Source organism: Somniosus microcephalus, chromosome 6 (genome assembly GCF_052327205.1).
Source record: "Somniosus microcephalus isolate GS21.2 chromosome 6, FLI_Smic_1.0, whole genome shotgun sequence".
Classification (NCBI taxonomy): Eukaryota; Metazoa; Chordata; class Chondrichthyes; order Squaliformes; family Somniosidae; genus Somniosus; species Somniosus microcephalus.
Genome location: NC_140992.1, coordinates 227,993,975 through 228,000,539, shown reverse-complemented (window position 1 = coordinate 228,000,539; position 6,565 = coordinate 227,993,975).

The following is a 6,565-nucleotide window of genomic DNA, read 5'->3' as shown; positions in this document are numbered from 1 at the left end:
GTGCCTCGGCGGGGATTCCATCTGCTCCTGAGGCTTTGTTGTTCTTCAGTTGTCGGATGGCTTTTTCAACCTCATGCTGGGCTGGGGTTGTGCTGAGATGGTGACGGGTAGCATGCTGTGGGATGGAGTCTACAGAGAAGCAGTGATACCCGCCCTGCTGTATGCCTCAGAGACATGGACCATGTACAGCAGGCACCTCAAAACACTGGAGAGGTACCACCAACGCTGCCTCCGCAAGATCCTGCAAATCCATTGGCAGGATAGGTGCACCAACGTCAGTGTTCTTGCTCAGGCCAACATCCCCAGCATCGAAGCTTTGACCATGCTCGATCAGCTCCTATGGACGGGTCACATTGTCCGCATGCCTGATACGAGACTCCCAAAACAAGCGCTCTACTCGGAGCTCCGGCACAGCAAGAGAGCCCCAGGTGGGCAGAGGAAACGCTTCAAGGACACCATCAAAGCCTCCTTGAAAAAGTGTAACATCCCCACCAACATCTGGGAATCCCTGGCCCAAGACCGCACAAAGTGGAGGAGAAGCATCCGGGAAGGCGCCGAACACCTCGAGTCTCTTCGCCGGGAGTAAGCGGAAGCTAAGCGCAGGCAGCGCAAGGAGCGCACGTCAACCCAAGCACTCCACCCACCCGCCCCTTCAACCACCGTCTGCCCCATCTGTGACAGAGACTGTAGATCTTCATTGGACTCATCAGTCACCTGCGAACTCATTTTTAATGTGGAAGCAAGTCATCCTCGGTTCCGAGGGACTGCCTAAGAAGAAGATATATATCACATATAAAACACACATATCACACACTTATATATCACACACACATATCACTCACACACATATATCACATATCACACATATATCATACACACACTATCACACACACATATATATCACCCACATATATATCAAACACATATATATCACACACACACACATCTATATCACACACACATACACATATATTACACACACATAATGGGCTGGGCAGGTGACATCAGACACCAGCAGTCTGAGGTTTGACGCAATCTCCTGAATTTCCTGCATCGCACTTATGCCGAAATTGCACCGACATCTACGCCAACAGCGATTTCCGCCGAAATTTCCTGAGAATGCCATTAGCGTGCGCTTAAGGAACTTCAAAATCAGGATAAAATGACTGGAAGTCAGTGTAAACAAAGCACTAAACATACCCCATCTTTCTTCTTTGAGTCCCTCTTTATTTCATTGGTGTTATGAAAATTGCAGTTTGAAGCCATCAAACCATCATTTATACACATTAAGCACAGCAGTTGATAAGTTGATATATTTGCCTAGAGCTGTGATGCTATGAGTTGAATTCTGAATGTGCAGTCTGAGCATAATTTACCTAATTTTACAAGATACATCAATACTGTTCAGTGAGCTGTACTGATGGGATATTCTTCTTTACCTCCTAGCACTTTCTGTCCATTAGCTTTTCTTCAAATAATTTTGAAAAACAAGAGAACAAAGTTCAATAGTCTTACATGGGTAAAATTTATATTGAATATTTTGTTCTAAAATAGAGAGATTGTATGTATTTGCATGCATGCATTTGTGTGGATGTAAAAGGAAAAAAAAGTGTGTGGATTACATACCTGTTATGTGTCCTATAAATGTTAAAAAGTGTATTAGGTAAAAAGAGAGAGGTGAGTGCGACGGGGCAGAGAGAAAAGGTGTGTGTGTGCTTTCTTCATTTATGTTACTTAAATTTTCAAACAACACCAATGAAACTTTGAAACCAACTAATTATTTCAAGGTGACAGTTAGAATAGTTTAATGGCCCAGAAATTGCTGGAGCGACGTGAATTGGACATTTTTCCTCACCCTTCAGATTGCACTATATTCGCGCAGCAGATTGCTGAACATGCAAATTGATAATGGCATGGCGATGTCATGAGTGCCATGCCCAATGGTCTATCTCCTTAACCAATGAAATTTAAGGATAGAGAAAGAAACAGAGCAAACAACAGAGAAGGAAATAGGGTGAATTAGCATCAAATTAGATACAGAGAGAGTGGATTAAGTTAGAGAATGAAAAGAGACAGAAAGGAAAAATAAGAAAAAAATAAAAAAAACAATAAGAAGAAGAGGACATTGTAACCCAGTTGTGTTTGGAAATTGTTGTATTGTTCCTTGAAAAGTTAATAATGAGTCAATGGCAGGGTAGGTGTGCAAAAAGTACATTCTTACTCATATACCGTATCCCCAAATTATTTCCTGTCGGAAATCTATCTAATTTGCATTTCTGAGTGTCATTTTTTGCATCCTGTAAACTATGACCTTCCGAGACTGACAGGAAAGTGGATGGCACAAAAATACCGCCAAGACAGCTTAAAAAATAAAGTTTAAAAAAGCTCTAGGAACAATTCACTACCTGTTGGAGTGAGACTCCACAGCTACATAGAGGTAAACGAATATGATTTGATTGGGATTACGGAAACATGGCTCCAGGGTGGCCAAGGCTGGGAACTCAACATCCAGGGGTATTCAATATTCAGGAAAGATAGGCAAAAAGGAAAGGGAGGTGGGGTAGCATTGCTGGTTAAAGAAGGGATTAACACAATTGTAAGGAAGGATATTAGCTCTGATGATGTGGAATCTGTATGGGTAGAACTGAGAAATACCAAGGGCAGAAAACTTTAGTGGGAGTGGTATATAGACCTCCAAACAGTAATGCGGAGGTTGGGGATGGCATTAAAAGGGAAATTAGAGAAGCGTGCAATAAGGGCACAGCAGTCATCATGGGTGACTTTAGTGACTTTAATCTACATATAGATTGGGCTAACCAAATTAGTAACAATACTGTGGAGGAGGAATTCCTGGAGTGTTTACGGGTGGTTTCCTGGACCAATATGTCGAGGAACCAACCAGAGATCAGGCCATCTTAGATTGGGTATTATGTAATGAGAAAGAATTAATTAGCAATCTTGTTGTACGAGGCCCCTTGGGTCGGAGCAATCATAATATGATAGAATTCTTCATTAAGATGGAGAATGAAGTAGTTGACTCAGAGACTAGGGTCCTGAATTTAAATAAAGGAAACTGTGATGGTCTGAGGCGCGAGTTGGGTAGGGTTGATTGGGGAATGTCACTCAAAGGGTTGACGGTGGATAGGCAATGGCAAGCATTCAAAGACTGCATGGATGAACTACAGAAATTGTTCATCCCAGTATGGCATAAAAATAAAACAAAAAAGGTGACTCAACCGTGGCTAACAAGGGAAATTAGGGATAGCATAAGATCCAAGGAGAGGACATATAAATTGGCCAGAAAAAGCAGTAAACCTGAGGATTGGGAGCAGTTTAGGATTCAACAAAGGAGGACAAAGGGATTAATTAAGAAGGGGAAAATAGAATATGAGAGTAAGCTTGCAGGGAACATAAAAACTGACTGACTGACACATAGATATGTGAAAAGAAAAAGATTGGTGCAGTCAAACGTAGGTCCCTTGCAGTCAGAATCAGGGGAATTTATAATGGGTAACAAAGAAATGGCAGACCAATTAAATACATATTTTGGTTCTGTCTTCACAAAGGAGGACACAAATAACCTCCCAGAGATGTCGGGGAACATAGGGTCTAATGAAGGGGAGGAACTGAAAGAAATCAGTATTTGTAAGGAAATGGTGTTAAGGAAATTGATGGGACTGAAGGCCGATAAATACCCAGGGCCTGATAATCTACATCCTAGGGTACTTAAGGAAGTGGCCCTAGAAATAGTAGATGCATTGCTGATCATCTTCCAACATTTGATGGAATCTGGAACAGTACCCATGGATTGGAGGGTAGCTAACGTTACCCCGCTATTCAAAAAAGGTGGTAGGGAGAAAACGGGGAATTACAGACTGGTAAGCCTGACATCGGTAGTGGGGAAAATGCTAGAGTCCATTGTAAAGGATGTAATAGCTGAGCACTAGGAAAACAGTGACAGGATCGGACAAATTCAACATGGATTTACAAAAGGTAAATCATGCTTGACTAACCTACTGGAATTTTTTGAGGATGTAACTGGTAGAATAGATAAGGGAGAACCAGTGGATGTGGTATATTTGAACTTTCAGAAGGCTTTCGATAAGGTCCCGCATAAGAGGTTAGCGTGTAAAGTTAAGGCACATGGGATTGGGGGCAAGGTATTGACTTGGATAGAAAACTGGTTGGCAGACAGAAAGCAAAGAGTTGGAATAAACTGGTCTTTTTCCGAGTCGCAGGCAGTGACTAGTGGGGTACCGCAGGGATCGGCCCTAGGACCCCAGCTATTCACAATATATATTAATGATCTAGACGAGGGAACTAGATGTAATATCTCCAAGTTTGCAGATGACACAAAGCTAGGTGGGTGTGTGTGCTGTGAGGAGGATGCCGAGAAACTCCAGTATGATTTGGACAGCTTGGGTGATTGGGCAGAAGCATGGCAGATGCAATATAACGTGGATAAATGTGAGGTTATCCACTTTGGTGGCAAAAACAGGAAGGCAGATTATTATCTAAACGGCAATAGATTGGGCGAAGGGGAAGTGCAACGAGACCTGGGTGTCCTTGTGCACCAGTCGCTGAAGGTAAGCATGCAGGTGCAGCAGGCGGTTAAGAAGGCAAATGGTATGTTGGCCTTCGTAGCGAGAGGCTTTGAGTACAGGAACAAGGATGTCTTGCTGCAGTTGTACAGGGCCTTGGTGAGACCACATCTTGAGTATTGTGTGCAGTTTTGGTCGCCTTATCTGAGGAAGGATGTTCTTGCCATGGAAGGAGTTCAGCGAAGATTCACCAGGCTGATACCTGGGATGGCAGGAATGACGTATGAGGAGAGATTGGGTCGATTGGGCTTGTACTCGCTGGAGTTTAGAAGAATGAGAGGGGATCTCATTGAAACTTATAAAATTCTGACAGGACTGGACAGACTAGATGCAGGAAGGATGTTCTCGATGGTCGGGGAGTCGAGAACCAGGGGTCACAGTCTAAGGATAAAGGGTATGCCATTTAGGACAGAGATGAGGAGGAATTTCTTCACCCAGAGAGTGGTGAAACTGTGGAATTCTCTACCACAGAAGGCAGTAGAGGCCAAATCATCATTAAATATATTCAAGAAGGAGTTGGATATATTTCTTAAGGCTAAAGGGATCAAGGGGTATGGGGAGAAAGCAGGGACCGGGTACTGAATTTGGATGATCAGCCATGATCACATTGAATGGCGGAGCAGGCTCGAGGGGCCGAATGGCCTACTCCTGCTCCTATCTTCTATGTCTATGTCTATGTTCCTTTTCTTGGCCTCCAAGGTTGGGTTTCATGTCAGGACCACAAATCCTGTCATTAACAAGGTCCTTACAATGTGAATTACCAGCCCTAAATGGCAGCGGCGAGATTGATCCGCACTTACGGTGCAAATCCAGAAATTTCATGACATGCCCTCGGTGAGGTTGCAATTTTTCCAGTTTTGTCGAGACTAATAGCGGAGCGGCGTAAATTGTCCAGCAATTTTTGGAGAATCGGAACTCATGCTGTATCTCAGTGTCAGCTGTGGCTCAGGTGGTAGCACACTCACCTCTGAGTCAGAAGGTTGTGGGTTCAAGTCCCGCTCCAGGGATTTAAGCACATAAAGCTAGGCTGACACTCCAGTGCAGTGCTGAGGGAGTGCTGCACTGTCGGAGGTGCCGTCTTTTGGACAAGATGTTAAAACAAAGCTCTCTCAGGTGGACATAAAAGATCCCATGGCACTATTTTGAAGAACAGCAGGGGAGTTATCCCCCGTGTCCTGGCCAATATTTATCCCTCAATCAACATCATTAAAGCAGATTATCTGGTCATTATCACATTGCTGTTTGTGGGACCTTGCTGTGTGCAAATTGGCTGCCATGTTTCCTACATTACAAGCGTGACTCCACTTCAAAAGTACTTCATTGGCTGTAAAACGCTTTGAGACATCCGGTGGTTGTGAAAGGCACTATATAAATGCAAGTCTTTCTTCACCACAAATTGCTGGATTTTTTGCAAAGTAATAATGGCGGCCACCGTTAATTTGCCATTATTTTTCCAGCAGTTTCTGGGCCATTGTTAATAATGCACACCTGTGAGACAATTTCTAACTATGGACAGAGTGGGAGGGAAATAGACAGAAAGGCACAGATAGAGAGAAAGGAACAAGCAGGTTTTTCATCATTCTAATTTGATTTCTTAAAAAAATGGAATTTTGAAAGCAAACAAAGCCTCTTTTGGGAATCAGATGGCTGTGAGGTGAAAAGCAGGAGGAAAACTGGTTCAGGGTGAAGGGACTCTGGCATAGAAACATAGAAACATAGAAGATAGGAGCAGGAGTAGGCCATTCGGCCCCTCGAGCCTGCTCCACCATTCAATGCGATCATGGCTGATCATCCAAATTCAGTACCCTGTCCCTGCTTTCTCCCCATATCCCTTGATCACCTTAGCCTTAAGAAATATATTTAACTCCTTCTTGAATATATTTAATGAATTGGCCTCAACTGTCTTCTGTGGTAGAGAATTCCACAGGTTCACCACTCTCTGGGTGAAGAAATTCCCCCTCATC